The sequence below is a fragment of the Mustela nigripes genome, chromosome 3, assembly GCF_022355385.1.
Source record: "Mustela nigripes isolate SB6536 chromosome 3, MUSNIG.SB6536, whole genome shotgun sequence".
Lineage (NCBI taxonomy): Eukaryota > Metazoa > Chordata > Mammalia > Carnivora > Mustelidae > Mustela > Mustela nigripes.
In genome coordinates, this window is record NC_081559.1 from 187,756,711 (window position 1) to 187,777,131 (window position 20,421).

Sequence of the window (20,421 nt, forward strand, 5' to 3'; positions counted from 1 at the left end):
AATTGGAAGGGGAGGTGAATGATGAGAGACTATGGACTCTGAAAAACAATCTGAGGGGTTTGAAGTGGGGGGGGTGTGGGAGATCGGGGTACCAGGTGGTGGGTATTATAGAGGGCACGGATTTCATGGAGCACTGGGTGTGGTGAAAAAATAATGATACTGTTATGCTGAAAATAAATAAATGAAAAAAAATGCAATGGTAATTTGTGTGAGGATGATATCAGATTATATAAAGGGCTTAGTAAAATAGATGAAATATATTAGTAGGAATTGACTCATAAAACCATTGTCAAAGATAACCCATACGATAAGAAAAGACAGTGATCTTAACCCAGGTTATATTTCATGGAAGTCTCTACTCCCTCCCTTCCACCTCACAGTCTCCTGAAATCCTGAGGTGACATGTGGAAGACAGGAAGTAAGAAAAGCTGGAGCAGAGGGCTGTGAACCACAGCAGAAGGGCAAGGTAAATCTGGGTTTCAGGAATCAGGCTTCACCAAAGGCTTCCCAGAGGAAGGGATCTTTGAACTAGAACCTGGAGGACAAAGAGCCTTCATGTCTCTAATTTTCCCTCTTAAACATTTGCTCTTGAAGATATTTATTTAGAACTCAATTATGTTCCTTCCTGCATGACACAGCTAATAAGGTTTCATCTTCAAAGGAATGCCACTACTTGTGTATTCTCAGTTGGTTGTGTTTTGTGGTCATGGGTTGTCCTTCTTAATCTCTGAAGAGCAGGTAGCTTTCTCAGAGATAGTTCATATTTCTTTCCATCGCTACAAAGTGCATGACACTAGGCTGAAGTGATATATATATATATATATATATATATATATATAAAAGTCTTTCCCATGCCCGTGGTATAAAGTAGAGACACAGGAAGGATAATTGGGTTACAGTGCATAATTAACATCTTTTATATGCTTATTAAATTGAGGCTGGATGGTAAATGAATATAAGGATAGAAGGGAAAAGATTTTATGGATGACAGATGGATGGATGGATGGACGGATGAATGGGTAGTTGAATGCATAGATGGACAGATAATTGAGCAGATAGAAAATGGGAAACATCAGCGAATTACTGAATTTTCCAACATTTGTCATGGGTTGTGCTAACAGTTTTTGGCTGTTCCTGATGTTTTCAAGTTTCTAACACATGTGGAAAGAGGTTTATAATATTCATTTTCTTTAACTTTTCTCCTGCTATTGAAAAGATGAATAATCTGTTCACTCAGACTTTTGCTCCAGTATAGCATTAACTAGGATATCAAATCATTTTTCATATACTTTTTCAATATCTTCAACTTCCTTGTCTTTCTTTTTTCTGTCATAACAAATAATTCATTAATCCACAATGGGAGTAAACAATCCCCAAGAGGTAATAATAATAATTAATAATAATAATAATAATACAGAAAGTTGTTTACAAACAGAAGATAAAGTTGATTGAAAAGGCACCTATCTCTAAGGCAAAATTTAAACACTAAACTTTTTAAACATTTAACTGTCTGTACTTTGAGGATATTCCTTCATGCTATGGTTGATGAATAAATTATATTAAATTAAATTAACTAAATTGTCCAAAGCACTCAATTTCATGTTGGGTACATACTAAGTTCTGAATATAAAGTAGCCATTATTCTCTTGATTCTTCTGTAAAATTGATTTGAAAATGGCGTTATCTAGAGCTGACTGAGATATCTTATAGCACTTTACAAGTAGACAGGCAATACATATATATTATTTGATTTTTATTTAGCATCTCCATATCAGAGTGAAAAAATCTTTATCTCCAAGAAATGACTAACCTAAGTTCACACATCTGGAAGTAAAATGAGAAGCCAGAATCCTGGACACACATGTCAGGGTCTTCCTTCTACAAAAGTATTTCTTGGTGTCATTTCTTATATTCCAGAATCTGTGATCATCAGGTGATATATCTAGTGGACCAGTGCAGAAACACAATGCAGTCTGAGAATCTAGATTTCACTCTAATCTAGTTCTGAATCCTCAAATTTCTCCAGCAGGAAGACTGAAAGCCATAGATCAGTAGGGTGGAAAGGTAAGTGGATTAGGCTTCAGTTACTTCCAACAGACCATGGCATTTTATGCTTGCAAGTGGGTCAACTTCTTTCCTCTGACAAAGCCTTCCCATGAATCTCCAGCTCTCATAGCAACAAAATTTGTGGACACTGAACTCCTATAAGGAACTTATCAACCCCCATCCTTAGATATTCCATTCTGTAGGTCTTAGAGAGGGCCTCTAAGCTTACCAGCTGTACACTGGAGACCCCTGATATACAGCATGAAAACACTGACTTGTTCAACAAGGGTAAAATTTCTTAGTGTATCATCAAATCTTTCTATTATTTTGTCCTCAACTATCTATTCAGTCTCAAATCCTATCTCTTCCCACTTTGGCGATGATGTTCCACCAAGACCCGATTGCTCAGGGAGCCTTAGAACACATCATGCTCTTTCACCTCTTGTTCTCTGGCTCAGGACACCTTCTTACTGTCCTACCCAAAATCTCCTTTTTCTTCCTCTACATGTACTCCCATTCATCCTTTAAGACTCATCTCTTCCATCCCTTCCAGATATACCTCTGTCACTAAACATCCCCACTGTTTTACAGTAGTCTCTGAATGTGTTCATAACCCTCACTAGAAGACAAGCTCCCTGAGGACAAAAGTTATGCTCCTTTCATCTCTGATGAAAGCACATCATATAGCACATACATGAATACATAGGTGATGGGGATTAAGGAGTGCACTTGTGATGAGCACCAGGTGTTGTATGTAAGTGTTGAATCACTGCCTTCTAAACCTGAAACTAATATTATGTTGTATGTAACTAACTGGAATTTAAATAAAAACTTGAGGAAAAATATATACATATGTATATACACACATAAGCACATATATAAATAAATATAAATGCACACATATGAATACACATGACACACAGACATACACATACTTATTGTTTCTCCTACTCCTTCTCAGGGTCCAAGCTGGAGGAGACAACTGGAAAATGTTTATGTCCTCTTCAAGATAGAGTTGCTAGGGCTTCTCCAGTCTCCAGTGAAGATGCTTTAAGATAAGGACAGGGACAAGAAAAGTGATTGATTGATTGATTTTACTGTTCAGGAAGGGAAGATAAAATCTCCCTTCAATAGTGAATTCCATGGGTTGGATGGTGGGTATTTGAAATATCTAAGACACTTACTTTTATGGTCTTTACCTGCTTTTATTGTTTTCCTGTACACCTAGTTCAGTGCCTCTTCTTGGAAGTTCCTTGCCCCTCCTGTTAAAGAAGTGCCTAGAACTACATGTTTGGCCAGATTATGTCTCATACTTGTCAAAGATAATTAGATGAATTGCAGAACTGTAGCACTGAAGCTGAGCTTCACTTTTGAAAATTAGGATAATAAACACAAAAACAGGGGAAGCAGAACTCTAAGGTTATGTAGAGTGGATGGATCTGGGCTTGCCACTGACACAGTGATAACACAAAGCTGTGAGGGCTCAGAAATAAGTGCCCTATCAAGGAACCTGGTCTATAGGGAAGCAGAGTAAAGTAGAAAATCTACTGTTTCAGGAAAAGAGAGTGAGAGTAGATGTCCAATGATTTTTGTAGTTCCCATGTTCTGTTGACTTTCTTGACTCTGAGCTCTGAATAGCCCTCGTATGCTGACAAAATCCTCCTTCCTTACGTTTGTTTATGAGGCAATTGATTTTTGACTAAAACATCCTTAAAAGATTGAGTCTCATGGACTGGCAGGTGGATCTATGTATTAGAATTTGTATTAGTTAGCCAAAATGACTTAATAGTCTGTCAGTTGCAGCAATTTGGGGTCCAAGTTTCTAGGATATAACTCCAGACTTGAAGTGCTACTCTGACCAAAGGGTAAAGCCCACCAAAGCTCTTTAGCAAGAGATTTTTAGCCTAATTGGTTAGCACATCTAACCTGCAGCTCATCCATGACTGCCCACCACTACTGCTGTAGTGGCTAATTACATCCAGGAGAATGTTGATTGGCTGGAATCAATTAATTATTGCAACTGAAACAGAATACAATTAATTACATGTTTTTGAGATGCTCAAAACCAACTGTGGCATCATGAATAAGAGCCCATGAGAAACAGTTAACAATGAAAAAAACAGGCACTAATAAACCTCTAAGTGCTTTTGACTCATGTTTGAGTCACAGGTATACCTGCATTTTGAATCACCACCATTATCCACAAAAACTTAATGAGGCCCATACATAGGTGGAATTAGAACAATGGCACCTAGGTTGGAGAATACGTGGATGTTCTTAGAAATCATAATTTGATTCTTCTGAGGAGGAGGTATAGGGTTCTCAGATGAAGAAATCTGCTTAAGGCACATCAAGCTCAAATGCTTGTTTATGCCTTGTCCTATTTATTTCATCAGCCTTTCCCACACCAATGCCACATTCTGTGAGCCGCCAGAGTGATCTTTCCAAAACACAAAGCAAACAATATCCCCTCTCTGCTTATGATTTTCCAGCTGTCACAGCATTGTTCTCAGACTTTCATGGATTTAAAAATCACCTGGGAAAATTGTTAAACACACGTGACTGGGGCCCACATTCCATGACTCCCAATACAGTATGTATCTGATGGAGCCCAAATGTGATATTTAATCAGCAGCCCAGGGGATTCTAATGCAGTGGCCTAGAGACATTTTATGGTCTTGTTTGCAGCAGTGGCTTATAGCATAAAGCCCATAATCCCTTTGCATGGCAAGCAAGGATTTGAATGACCTAACCTTGCCGTAATGTGGCCTTATCTCCCACCTTTCTGAGCTTTACATGTACATCCTCCAGCAAAACCAAACCTCTACAGTGTCCTAGTTCTCCATATTCTGCCAGGCCTCAGTCTTTTTTCTCCTGGTATTCTCATTCTCTGGAAAGCCCTCTCTACTCATGTCTACCATGAGTGGGTAAGTGGTTGTGTAGGATCTTACTATACAAGAGTGACTACCTGAGGGACCTCAACTAGGAGAGAAACCCAGTCTGTCCCAGGCCTATGTTGGCCTGGATCCAGGGACACTCAGAGGGTATATGATTCAGGGGACTCATCTACTCAAAGAGAAGGACTTTTCTAATTTTGTAAGTGGATTTGTATTGAAGGAAGATGTCACTTTATCTGGAGACAAATTTATTCATTCTCAAGACAGCCCATTGTCACTGCTTGCTGGTTTGAGACCCTTCCCACTACCCCTGAAATAGCTCTATTCTTCACTTACTCCAAAGAACTGTAATCACCATGGCTGTTCTTGAGGCAGTGGTCACCTCTAATGCCTGGTTTCTAGTAGTTGCACCATACATACACGTAACAATGAAAGTAACTCAGAGGAAATTCAGTCATTGGCTAACATTTCTGAGCTTAACAAGGGTAGATGCTCTGGTTTCTAGTCCCCTTTCCATATCCTTCAGCACATGTTATGAAGGACATTCTATGCCTAGTACTGGACCAGTCTCTGGTCCAGCGGAAGTAACTCTTCCTTATCCTGCCCTTAAGATCAGCATTCCTTTAAATACTTCCTTGAATCAGGATTTTAGCTTCCTTGAAACTCATCTTCACCCATGCCCTTCCTACCCCTTGCACACTGGTCTTCCCCCAGATCCTAGAAGGTGCTCGGTGCCCCCAGGGCCTTCATTTATGATGTTCCCTCCATCTACTCTAATCTCCTGTCCACTATTGAAATCATTATTCATCCTCCAAGAACAAGCTCATGCTATATCTTCTAGAATCCTCTATTGATTTTCCATTCTACTCTAAACAACACTTTCCAAGACCACTAAGTTTGAAGATGACCCAGTGCTGACAGGTATGATTTCCCACCATACAAAAGGAGAAAGAGTGAATGAGTAACACCTAACCCCATGTTTCTCACCATGTCTTATACCCCAGCATGGGCTTTGCTTTGCACAAAGGGGCCTGCTTACCACCCTCTGCACTCACATGGTTTCTCTCAATGGAAGGGACCCTTTTCCTAATTTAAACAGACTCACAGAGTGGCAGCCTTCCGTTTTGCTTCTGTAACATCTTGGAGCTTTCTTGATTATAGCATATGGGATTCTAATTAGCATCTGTCTCCTGTTTCTGCAAGTACCCTGTAGGTTTTTTGAGGTCAAGGACTTTGCCTTCCTAATCTCTGCATTCGCAAGCAAAGTGTTCAATTTGAGGGAGGCATACAAGAGACATTTGTCAAATTACTGAAATTGTAAAACTGGAGAAATCTCCACACCAATGGTAAATGTCCAGCCCTCTGACATTTAATCAGAGGGCACTTAATCACCCAGGCATTTATTTACTTTTCATTTATTTATTTTTATTCAGATGAACCACTCTGGATCTTAGATTTCTCAACTACAAAATGAGAATGATGATCTCTCCTCTTATTTTCTCATTAGAAAGTTGCAGATTGAAAGAGATAATGTTATAAAGGCACCAATCAAACTGAAAAATACAAAAAAAAAAAAAGCACCATGGTGAACAAGGTTTTCAGACACATAGAGACATGTTAACAATTGTTTTATCAATGGAATTTGGGCATCCTTTAAAAGTAACATTTATAACAGCAAGTTCCAAGTAGATTTAACAGAACTGGGTATTTTCACAGAAACACAATCCTATGATTAGTTAGGTTTTCGAAATAATGCATTCTTTTAAGTTAAATTTTTAATGGAAAGATTTTCAGGACCTTCAATATGGCAATGCCATCATCGTGCACTTTTGATGGATGTTAGGGTGGACAGATTCTCTGAAGTTAATTGACCAGAACACCTTGTAGATGGTGAATTAGTTAATAAACCAGTCTCCAAACCCCCATCCCTGCCCCAGAACACATTTTGGGAAAAAAAACGTTCAGGAAGGATTCTATTCAAATATACTGTCTTCAGGAAATTTGGTCCCAAATTCCACCCAGCAAAAGGATTATCCTTTCAGATTTATAAAATGAAAAGTTCTCAGAAAACTCATGAAACTCTCGAGAGGCTCTGTAGAATATCAGACTATTTCCCCGAAGCTCAATAAAACCACAATATATTTCAAAACAAGTTTTTTCTTTATAACTACGACTACATTTCAAGGTATCTGAGCTCCATGGCCACCATCCGTTTCTGTGTTACCTTTACCTCTTGCTATATTTCTCCATCTTTCTTAACCCCTGGCCACTTAAAGATAGATTCTTCTTTGCTGGGTGAGGCCCCTCTGAAAAGTCATTATAAATCAACTTGGTTCAATATATTCACTTACAGGAGGCACCACTTCCTGTCAAGACAATTTGCTCAATGTTTCCCCCAGATATGCATTCAGTTCCATTCCTGTCTTTCTGGGCATGTCATCCCCTTGACAGAAAGGCTTCCTCTTTACAATTACTCTTTCCCCCCTTCATTTTCTCTACTTCCTTCTGCTCTTTCTCCCACATACCTATCAACCCACAAATATTTTTCTGACACTGCGTTGCTGGAGGTACATACAGAGCTAAGAAGTCTTTTTTGGTTGTGACAAGTTTAAATGGACAAATATGTCAAGGGACTGAATATACAAATAGAAAATGGCTGTACTGTATATAAAAATAGAACTCTGACCCACAACCTCCAGCAACCTGCCCAGGAAACCAATTTCTTATCCACAGTGAACAACCTGGAAAGTCAATGTGCTCTAAGTCAGACTTACAAGAAGTGAGATTGCTATTGCTAGTGACAATCCATGAAGCTAAACGATAACTTCTATAACAATTAGCACCGAGTGTTCAGGACTTGATGAATAACTGGCAGCTTTCCTAATTTCTGACCCTGCCTCCAGTTTATGACCAAGAAGAGAAAGTCAAACATTCACCTCTAACCAATCACATAGAATACCCCATTTCTAGTTATCCCAACCCCAGCTTCCCCATGCCAAGATCCTCTGATCAGGACATACTTGAAACCTCCTCTTTTTTTTTTTTTTTTCACTGTAAAGCTCTAACACCACCTACCTTTGAGTCTCAACCAAAAGAGTGAGAGTGGTCTACTCCCTTACTGTAGCAAGGTTAGAATAAATAGCTTTGGCTTTTCTCATTGAGGTTGGTCTTCATTTATTTGCACAATGTAAACAATGAAATGTGCGATATAATCAGCTTATGATGTACAAGACATAATAGGTACACACACACAACATAACATATGAAGAGTCAAATCTTCTAGAGAGGATAAAAAGAGGAAGGAAGATTGATCAAGGAAGGCATCCTAGAGTGGTGCCTGTGAGTTGAACTTGGAATAATAGTGATACCACATAGACAACAACAAAGAAGGAAGTATTTGTGCAAAGGCACAAAGGCAGGAGACACATAGTAAGAGGTAAGGTGTATTGAGTACATACTGAGTTGCAGGCACCACCTGAGTGACTTACTCAACACAATTTTGAACTAGATTTCATTATTATGCCCATCACACAGACAAGAAAACTGAGGTAGTAAATGCTGGAGTTACAATCTGAACATAGCTGTGAAATCGTTACAGCATGCCTGGAATCCAACAAGTGTGACCAGTAGTAGAGTGAGATGAAGCCACCCACACAAGAGCAGAGACCAGCTCACAGAGGGTCATCTCTGCCCCTGTAAAGTGTTCAGACAATCCTAGATACCTTCCCTGGCCACCCCAACTCACTCACCCCTTCTGTACCATAGTGTGAGCTATTGGTGGCTGTGGTGTTTCCTTGCACGTTACCTACCCACAGCCCTTAAACTGGCCCCAGCCCTTGAATGAAACAACCTGATTGCTCTCATCTTTCATCTCTCTGTCCTATGGTGGGCTATCCAGTGGCTGGGAGGGCATCACCCACTTCTCTCTTGGTGTCTAACATCAGGATCTGCACATAGCAGATATTTCTCTGAGAAGAAAGAGAGAAGAAAGAAAGAGGAAAATTGAATCAGCATTAAAAGTAGTTACACAAGATTTCGGCATTATAGAGCATTTCTCCACACACAGTTGACTGATTTTTTTTAGATTTTATTTTTTTAATTTAATTTTATTTTTTTCAGTGTTCCAAGAATCACTGTTTATGTACCACACCCAGTGCTCCATGCAATACATGCCCTCCTTAATATCCACCGCCAGGCTCACCCAACCCTCCACTCCCCTCCCCTCCAAAACCCTCAGTTTGTTTCTGAGTCCACAGTCTCTCATGTCTATGAGGGAGGTACAATCTTAAGCTCTATTTTAGATATAAGGAAACTGAAATTCAAGTGGGACTTTAATAGCATTCAAAGTTTATAGCAAAGCAACTGACAGGAATTAAAGTTTTGAAGGTTAAATCCTCTAGTTTCCTAATTCATCACTGTTAGTCATTTTCAAAAATGCTCCAGTAGACAGGAGACAGGCATTTGATGGAATGGAGTTTATATTAGATGCGTGTAATACTCACTTCCTTTCTAACAAGTCCATTACCATCCCCGGAAGCTAGCCCATGATCCACATTTCATGTGCTGCAGCAAAAGAACAGCTCATGAAGGAAAAGGCGGATAATGCCAGTTGAGTTGCTAAGGAACCCAGAACATTTTTAAATATGCCGGGTCACTATCCTACAGAGAGACCAATAATATGTCATGTCTCCATAGTAACTCACTATGAGCAGGATGTGAGTTGAAACTAGAAGAAACTGAGAATGGAAATCAGTAATAGTTAAACCTGAAGAATGCTGAGTAACGGGTTGTTTGGTGTGGTTAAGATACTCAAGAATTGGTGACCAGAGCCTGAGCTCTGGAATAGAAGAACCTGGATCAGAACAGCAACCCCACTCTTGGAAGGTGTAAGACCTAGGAGAGCAGTCAAACTCTCTGAACTGTGTATTTACCAGCTGAGAAGTAAAAGTGGTAAGTATTGTCGGACTGAAGCCCCAGGAATGTTGTGAGTTAAGGGCTGCACAGATATAAAATGTGTTTAAAGAATCATTAGCATCCTTGCCTTCACAGGGACACATTTTCTTACACAATCTGAGACAGTAAACAAAAGTCCATTTTAATTTGGCTTCTATCATGCAGTAAAATTTTATGTATGCAATAAATTATCCTTCAGATTTTACATGATTAGGCTGATGTTAAATTAATTTTTTTTTTTGCAGGAAAGAATATGTATTTGGAGTTTTGGAGATCTTAAAACTAGATTTCATTCTGTTTATTCCCTAGGCCACTTGGCCTCTTAAGTTTGTTTCTTTATTTGTAATGTAACAGTAGTAATATTAAGTACCACCATTAGACTCTGGCAAATGGGACTCTCCTCTAACCCAGTGCCTCAGTGGGCTCAGAGCTTTAGAGTCCTTCCTCAAAGTGTTCTAAGTCCCCTTGCAGTGCCTAGAACCAGCTAAGGTCAGTAGTCTAATCCAGACAGAGGATCCTAATCCCAGACCAGGACATGTGTGGACTTTGGTCCTCATTTCTCTTCTTCAGAGCAGTGTTAATCATCTTCCTTGTGTGGGGTCAATGAGATGTCCCAAGTTGCTCTGAAATTTCTACTTAATTTCCAATCGTAGCAACTAGCCCTACTTCCAGGAGGATGGCCTGGTTAGTACATTTATTCCCACTGGTCAGTGTGATTTTTCTTTTATAGAATGGGACAAGTTTTAGCTGCCAGAATGATTTGCAGTGACTCTCACTCATGTCAAGCACAAGACAAGTTCAGGGCTCTGAGCAAACAATGGGTTAACAAGGGTTTACTGCCTGACCTTGGGCTTGCACTGGATCAGCTCTCACTCGACTATCAACCATGGTACTACCTCCTCTCTACAGTACCTCAAGATGGCTGGGGGAGAGGTATGTGGTTTTCACACTGTGTCCTCTACCACTGATACCCGTGGTGGCCACTCACCCCTATCAGTCTGTGTCATGTGCTAGGCAGTCCTCAGGGGTTGACCAGACCTAACTCTTTGAGACAATTTTTCTGCAACATCAATTGCTGCTTCTCTTACCTCCAATCCACGCAGTTAGATGGTGCCTTCTCCAGAGTTGGTCTTAAATCATTCTGGATAAAAGGTGGACATTTATTGAACTAACTGGACTGCTCTTCTTGCTCCACCAACATTCTTCCATTCTGGTGGAAGTACATGTATGGGAGACAGGATTGTGGCCAACATTAAAAGAGATCACATTCTGGGTATGCAGTCATTATGGCCTTAGAAGTTCAAGAGAAAGCATATGTTTGGAAGATATATTGTTCTACCTTTATGCTATAAAACTCTGTTAATGTAACATGATCATAAAATACAGTATCATTCAAATTTTCCTGCATACTCTGGGTAATACTGGACTCTGTGGTTATGATTGTCAAAGCACACTAACAGCCTTGGAGAGTCACTGAAAGCCTGTATCCATAGGATAGATAGAAGGAAGATATTGCAGCCTGAGTTATGTTATAACTGGTAACTGGCTGTAAATGATATTACAAAGCTACAAATGGAAGAGGATCTATATTATTTCAATACAGACAGGTGCCAAAGAGCCATGACATTATAAGTATGCTACATTTTTCTTGTGGTGGGAAATATGCAATTTGCCAGAATGGCACACTTGATGATAAAGAACACAGTGAGGTGGCTCCTGGACCTTAATATGAAGAGATGGGGCCCAGGTTCTGTGAAGAATCTCAACATGCCATGATTAGAGAATAAGTAAATGCATAACCATCCCTCCTCTATCCATTATTCTAAATCTTCACCAAACAAAAGTTCTGCTTCATGTGAGCCTATTAACCTTATAAGGTATGTTTTTTAAATTTTATTTTATTTTTTCAGTGTTCCAAGATTCACTGTTTATGCACCACACCCAGTGCTCCATTAAATACTTGCTCTCCTTAATACCTACCACCAGGCTCACCCATCATCCCAATCCCTCCCTTCCAAAGCTTCAGTTTGTTTCTCAGAGTCTACAGTCTCTCATAGTTTATCTCTCCCTCTGATTTCCCCCAATTCATTTTCTTTTCCTTCTCCTATTGTTCCCCATGTTATTCCTTATGTTCTACAAATAAGTGAAACCATATGATAATTGACTTTCTCTGCTTGACTTATTTCACTCAGCATAATCTCCTCCAGTCCCATTCATGTTGATACAAAAGTTGGGTATTCATCCTTTCTGATGGAGGCGTAATATTCTAACAGACACATGAAAAAAATGTTCATCATCATTAGCCATCAGGGAAATTCAAATCAAAACCACATTGAGATGCCACCTTACACCAGGTAGAATGGCCAAATTAACAAGACAAGACACAACAAGTGTTGGAGAGGATGTGGAAAAAAGGAAACCCTCTTACACTGTTGGTGGGAATGCAAGTTGGTGCAGCCATTTTGGAAAATAGTGTGGAAATTCCTTAAGAAATTTAAAATAGAGCTACCTTATAACCCTGCAATTGCACTATGGGGTATTAACTCCAAAGATACAGTTGCAGTGAAAAGAAGGGCCATATGTACCCCTATGTTCATAGCAGCAATGGCTACAATAACTAAACTATGGAAAAAGCCAAGATGCCCGGGGCACCTGGGTGACTCAGTGGGTTAATTGCCTGCCTTCGACTCGGGTCATGATCTCGGGGTCCTGGGATCAAGCCCCGCATTGGGCTTTCTGTTCAGCAGGGAGCCTGCTTCCCCCTTTCTCTCTGCCTGCCTCTCTGCCTACTTGTGATCTCTTTCTCAAATAGATAAAATCTTAAAAAAAAAAAAAAAAAGCGAAGATGCCCTTTAACAGACAAATGGATAAAAAAGGTATGGTTCAAAAAAAAAAAAAAAGGTCTGGTTCATATGTAATATGTGTTTTAATCAAATTGCATGTATAGACAAAAATTCCCACCAAACTATTTATGCAAGGTCCCATACATCATAGGGTGTCCCTGATACTGACTATGCTTTTACTAAGATAATAAAAACACTACTACTGTTAATCATAATAAAACAAGAAGTCACTCCTGACACATGCATCTCCCTCATCCCTGAGAAAAAGCTGACCCTTTCTTCTTTTATACCACCCTCCCTCTTATCCACAGTGCCATAGGCCATGAACACAGCACTACGCATTCTTCCTGACGTATGTGTATGAACTTAATTATGAGCTTCAGGAGGGGGGTCGCATATAATTCTTTTCTGAATCCCCAGAACTTACCTTAAGACCTGATGTTGCTTAAAGTACTCATTGAATGTTTGATGAATGAATGAATAACAGTAGATGAATTAATTGATAAATTATAAAGTGAGATAGAAATGGCCATATTATTACAGAAAGCTTATCATTTCCTGACAGAGTCATCCTTTAGGACAGGATGAGTCAAAATGCTGTATTGAAAAAATGATGCAAAGATACAGAATTTATTTTTCAAGTAGAAAAAAAAAGGAATTAAAAATATTTAATAGCAGGTATGTTAAACCAATGTTTCCATGACTCCTGCCATGTCTTCATCACCATTAGAATCAGCTGGGGTGTTTTATGAACACAGATTCTTGGAGCTCCAGCAGTCCTACTGAGTCAGAATTTGTGGGCTTGGTATCAGCAGGCTGGGTTTGGAAGAGGGCAGGAATACACATACTTAACACATTTTCAGTTGGTTCTTTAATACTCCTATGTTTGAGGCTCACTTCTGGAGATTTGTGTTTTCAACAGAAGATTTGCCATTTAGCTTCTGAATCACATGAATTCTTAAACCTTTAATTGGAAAGAAAACAGGATTTACTATTGGGAGCCTCCATGAGTCATGTAGTAGAAGATGTCTCTCCATGACCAAACTATACTTTTTATAGGCTTTTACCTGCTACTATGGCATCCTGTTGTTTTGGTATAGAATTTGTTACATTTTACCTTTATTGCACATGGTAATTTTCTTTCCTGTCTGTGGTTATGGACTATCTTGTTTATCATTGTGTTCCTGGTTGCTAGAACTGTACCTAGCCTTCATGAATGTGTGAATAAAAAAAATGAATAAGTAGGAAAAACTGTATAGGTAAATAAGTAAATGAGAAAATACCTTCAGCTGGTGGTAATTTTACCACATTCAATTCATTTTTACCTTTCATTCAGTAAGGATATTTCTTCTTCTGAGTTATGTTTTTCTACTTAAATGTGTCCTGAGAAAGGAAAAGGGCTTTCCTATAACTATCTAAAATAATAATAGTAATAATTTGGATGGGGAAAGAAAGAAAAAGAAAATACATGATCATCATACAACATCCCCTTCCCCTCTGTATTATTGACTTATGAGGGTTTAGAATCTGAATACATCTTAAGAAGAAGAAGAACAAGGACAGTAAATGCCAAACATGAATCATGCATGTAACAAACAAGACAACTAGCAGATTTCACCAACCACTGGAGCAAACAGAAGCGTAGCGGAGGCATCAATGATACAGAGCATTCAATTTCGAACTCGCCCAGTCCTGGGACTAAACTGAGTCTAATACATATCTTTTCCCTAGGTCTTAGCTGATAGAGTTCCAGAAAACGTATCTTTGGTGTGCTTGAAGCAAGAGGAAACATGTGGCTGGTCTTACTCCTTTAATCTATTGGCCAGGAAACCAGGGCTTTACTCTAGGTAGTAAAAAGTAAACATATTCATAAAATTCTACTATCTGCACCCATCCCTACAGACTCAATCCTATATATGCTTGGCTATGGAGAGAAGGAGACGGCATGAAATAATAAGAGAGCACACTTATTCACCCACTTTTTTTATCCAAAAATTTTATTGTGAAGTTATGATATACCAGGCACTACTATAAACACCAGAACACAGAAATAAGATGTTGCCTTCACAAAATGTGGTGTCTAAGGTGGAAACCAACATTACTCAAATATTCACACATATGTGTTTATAGTTACTAACAGCTTTAAGCATCATGAAGAATACCTAGAGAGTGCATAGGAGAATACAGATTGATATTGAAAGTCAGAGAGATCCACCTTACACAAGTTAGAATGGCCAAAATTAGCAAGACAGGAAACAACATGTGTTGGAGAGGATGTGGAGAAAGGGTAACCCTCTTACACTGTTGATGGGAATGCAAGCTGGTGCAATCACTCTGGAAAACAGCATGGAGTTTCCTCAAAATGTTGAAAATAGGACTACCCTATGACCCAGCAATTGCATTACTGGGTATTTACCCTAAAGATATAAACGTAGTGATCTGAAGCGGCACATGCACCCGAATGTTTATAGCAGCAAAGTCTACAATAGCCAAACTATGGAAAGAACCTAGATGTCCATCAACTGATGAATGGATAAAGAAGATGTGGTATATATACACAATGGAATACTATGCAGCCATCAAAAGAAACGAAATCTTGCCATTTGCGATGACGTGGATGGAACTAGAGGGTATCATGCTTAGCAAAATAAGTCAATCAGAGAAAGACAACTATCATATGATCTCCCTGATATGAGGAAGTGGTGATGCAACATAGGGGGTTAAGGGGGTAGGAGAAGAATAAATGTAACAAGATAGGACTGGGAGGGAGACAAACTATAAATGACTCTTAATCTCACAAAACAAACTGAGGGTTGCTGTGGTGAGGGGGGTTGGGAGAAGGGGGGTGGGGTTATGGACATTGGGGAGGGTATGTGCTGTGGTGAGTACTGTGAAGTGTGTAAACCTGGCGATTCACAGACCTGTACCCCTGGGGATAAAAATATATTATATGTTTATAAAATTTTTTTTTAAAAATAAGAGACAAAATAATTCAAGTACAATTCACATACAACTGTTAGTTTCAGGTGTACATCATAGTGATTTGATATTTTTGTACATTATAAAGTGATCTCCACCATAAGCCTAGTTTGAATATAGCCTTGCAGTGTTCCACTGCCAGATGAACTCTAGGACTTTGGGGCAAGTGTGTTAATTCTCCAGAAATCAGTCTTGTCATCTATAAAAATAGGGCAATGGTCCATTGTCTCTGTTGCCTCATTTCCCATTTGTTATAATAATTCATTACCATCTGGCATCTAGTTAAACTATCCATTGAATTGTTCTTAGATAGGTCCCCAGGGAGCTGCATATTGTAAATTGAATAGTCACCTTCCTAGTCTCATTCTGCTTGAAATTATAGCAGCATCTAACACTGTTCAAGAAATGCTCTCACCTTGTCTCCGGGATCCCATACTCAGCAGGTTTCCTCAAGAGCAATTTCCCTTCACTTGGTCGTCTGTTATCTATATCATCTCCCTAAAAAATATCAGGACAGCACAATTTAATGATAATGAGTAGACTTTAATATCTGGCCTTCACTTATTCCCAAGGCCCACTTCAGGATTTCCACCTGCCATATTCCTATGTTTGCCTAAAAAGCAAAATTAAAATGTCTAATATGGAATACCACATTTCCATATCCCTCAAGCCTAGCCTGTCTCAGATGGGTTCCTCCACTCAAAAGAAGTAATGCCCTACACTATCCACTGCATTAATAAATTAACTTCCTTCCTACCTATCTGGAGTGTTATTAATTATGTACCATCCTTAGGTGACTGGAGAAGTCACTCAAATCATTTTCTGGGTTATATTGTTCAGATAGGTATCTAACTTATTTCTACAGCAATTTTTACTATACAATATATATATATATATTTTTACTATACTATATATATATATATATATATAATTGATTGATTTTAGTTAAGTTAAAGACCTAATCATGAAAAAGTAAGTTCTAAAATAATTAGAAGATTAGTTGAGGAATATTTCTATACCCTTGATTTGGAGACAGACTTCTTAAACAAGAAAAAAAAAGCACAAATCATATTATAAGATTTTAATACACTAGACTACATTAAATTGAAAACCCTTTTTTTTTTTTTTTTTTTTTTTCATAAGAAACACCATATACTGGGTACCTGGGTGTCTCAGTTGGTTAAGTATCTGCCTTTGGCTCAGATTATGCTCCTGGAGTCCCAGGATTGACCTCTCATTGGGCTCGGTGGGCTCCCAGTGGGCTCAGTGGGGAGCCCAATGGGGAGTCTGCTTCTCCCTCTCACTCTGCACCTCCCCAACTCATGCTCTCTCTCTCTCTCTCAAATAAATGAACAAATAATCTTAAAAAAACAAAAAGACACCATATACTGAATGTGAGAAGCTAAGACACTGACTCCCATATGATCCAGCAATCTTGCTTCTTTGTACACATCATAAAGAAATGCAACCACAATCTCAACGAGATATCTGCCCCCTCCATGTTCATTGAGGTACTATTCACAATAGCCATGAGGTGGAAACAACCTGCATGTTCGCTGACAGACAGAAAAAGGAAATATGTTGTATCTACACAATGAAATATTACTTATCTATTAAAAAAAGAGAGAGAGAGAGAGAACCTTGCCTTGTTTGACAACATGAACAAAATTTAAGGACATCATGCTAAGTGAAATAAGTCGGAAAGAAGAAGAAAATTCTGTATGATTTCACTTAAATGTGAAATTTCAAAGAAAACAAAACAAACAAACAAACAACAGAACTTGTGGAAACAGACTAGTTTGGTGGTCACCAGAGGCAGGGGAGGAATGGAGGAGGGAGGGTAAAAATTGTCAAAAAAAAAAAAAAAACTTCTAATTTTAAAAGATGAATAAATTCTGGAGATCTAATGTGTGTACAGCAGGGGACTACAGTTAATACTCTATGGCATACTTGTAAGTTGCTGGGAGAGTAAACCTCAAAGGTTCTTATCCCACACATACAATATGGTAACTGTGAGGTGATCAATGTGTTAATTCACCTTATGATGATCATTTCCTAATACATGTATATCAAGTCATTGTGTTATATACCTCAAACTTACACATTGTTATATGTCCATTTCATCTCAATTAAGCTGGGAGTGGGAAGAAATTACTCTTTTTTTAACAGGAGCACAAGTCCTATTAGATTTTGGGCTTACACTACCCCAGGATGACTTAACTACTTACATCTGCAATAACCAAATTTCCATTTCCAAATAATGTCCTATCCTGAGGTACTGGGTATAAGGACTTCAACTTATGAATTTATGGGAGGATGTGGGGTGTTACAACTCAACCCATAACAGAATGTAAGCTCTATGAGAATAGCAGCCTTTCTTTTGATCACTGCTCTATCTCTAAAACTTAGAAGAGTAGGTAATCAATACATATTTATTGAATAAATGCACATATTAATCAATCAATCAATTAAATACACTTGTCTAGCTCCAAAGCTGGTGCTCTCTCCACTACAATTCTGCCTCAGCTTCTTCTTGTCTCATACATTCTAGTCTCTCAAAAATATATTCCTAATTAATCTCTCTGTAAACCTGTTCTCCCATTACTATTACAATAATCATCCCAATTAGTCATTAACTCAGAGCTACCACAATAATCACTAGCATAGTCATTAGCTAAATATTAAAAAGTTGCACTTTCTCCACTAGCATAATTATCATCAATTTTATGTGATTCCAGAAGTGTATGTTTCTTATGGAAGGGCACAAACGGGGGCACAAACAAGATCTCAAATATGCAATCAGTTGCCTTTGCCTTCGGCTTCCTCTCCTCTCAAGGTGGGAGCACCAATTCCTTACCTGCAGGGCCATCTTTGTCGGGGCCTCTGGCTTCAATCCTAACCTATGCAAGAGTAAGATTTAGGGAACTTCTTGTTAGAGTCACAGTTTAATAAACACATGGATAAATTTTGTGCTGCCTACAAGAAAAGGATCTTCAGAAATAAACCCCAAACCTCTCATGTGCCTAATTTTTAGGGAAAAGTCCAGGTTCAGACTGCAGAACTGACACAAATAACTCTTCTAATTCCTTCATGGTGAGAGGTAAAGTTTTCTTCATTCAATCAAAGAGAAAAAGGTTTGGGAGCACATTCTATACACCCAGCAGCATGCCAAGTGATAGAAATAGGACAGGAGACAAGACAGTCATATTCACTACTTTTATGGAACTTGCAGTCTAGCAGAGAGGAGAATTCACCCATGAAAGAAGGGATTATACAAAACAACACCCATGAAACAAGGGATTATACAAAATCCAATCACAGTTAATGGTGTATAAAAATGAAATTTAAAAATCCCTGGAATCTCTGAGATTAAAGGGTAAAATAATGAGAAAAGAAAATATTCTCCTGCTTATAAGAGCTTGCAATCATCACAAGCAACAGGATTCAGCACTGCAAGGTGGTAACTGGGTGAAACAGAAGACTTGTTTCCAGACATTATAACTGAACAAGGCTCTGCAGATGTGTCCACTTGCCAGAAGAAACACAGTTCATTTTTCTCTCTTCATGGAACCTGCTCAGCTGCCCAAGTATTCAACAGCCATTACTACTGCCTCAGAACTTGCAAGGTCCAATATCTCACTAAGAAAGGCCCCGCTCTGGCCCCAGTTCCTCCTGACAGTGTACCCAAGTCCCACAAGCTTCTGCCTCAATCCCACGTCTAATTCTGTGTTGCATGTCCTTCCGCCATGAGAGGTCGGGGGCGCTGTAGGCCAGACAAGTAGTGTCCAGGGGGCCAAGGATGGACAGATGTTGACCCTTCTTTGCCCTTATTTGAATATGGCTTTTGAGCTAAGCTTCCATAAACCCAAATCTGGATTATCAAATCCTTTATGAGCAATAAGTACTCCTAGCATGTAGGTACATTTGCATATAAGAAAGAGAACACCTGTGAACATTCCTTGAACTAGGTTCAGATATGCAAAGCAGTTCATATTTAGAGACAAGATTAAGAATAACATAGTTGTGGGTTCAAGTCATGAATCTATCACTTAATGGAAATGTGACATTCAAGAAAGTTTCTTCAAATCTTTGAGTTTCAGGGGTGCCTAGGTGGCCAGTCATCTGAACATCCAACTTTTGGTTTCAGCTCAGGTGGTGATCTTATGGGTGGTGGGACTGAGCCCCCGTCAGGCTCTGTACTGAGCAGGGAGTCTTCTTCCTCACTCTGTTTCCCACCACCCCTCTCTCCCCACTTCCACAAGTGATTTCTCTCTCTCTCTTTCTCTCTCTCAAATAAATAAAAGTAAAATCTTTACAAAGAAAATCTGAGTTTCAGTTTCCTAATCTGAAAATAGGGTTAATAACAGCACTTATATAATCCGTTATGACACAAAAAAAGATAAAGCATGTAAAGTATTTGAGATACTTTATGTGTTTAATAAAATTATTATTCATGGTAATATTTTTTTATAATGGGTACAATTCATGACAAAGGCAAACAGAAAAAAAGATTTATAACCCCTGGGTACTTACATTGCATCTTTGTTCCTCTAGAGGTAGACCCAATAGTGCTCTTATAAAATCTAATGTATTAGATATATCCACATGCTTCCTAAATTTCTCTTAAGCTTCAACTTCAGTTCTCTCAACTTCAACCATCTCCCAGACCTACACCCACTCACTCTCTCCCAATTGCCACCACT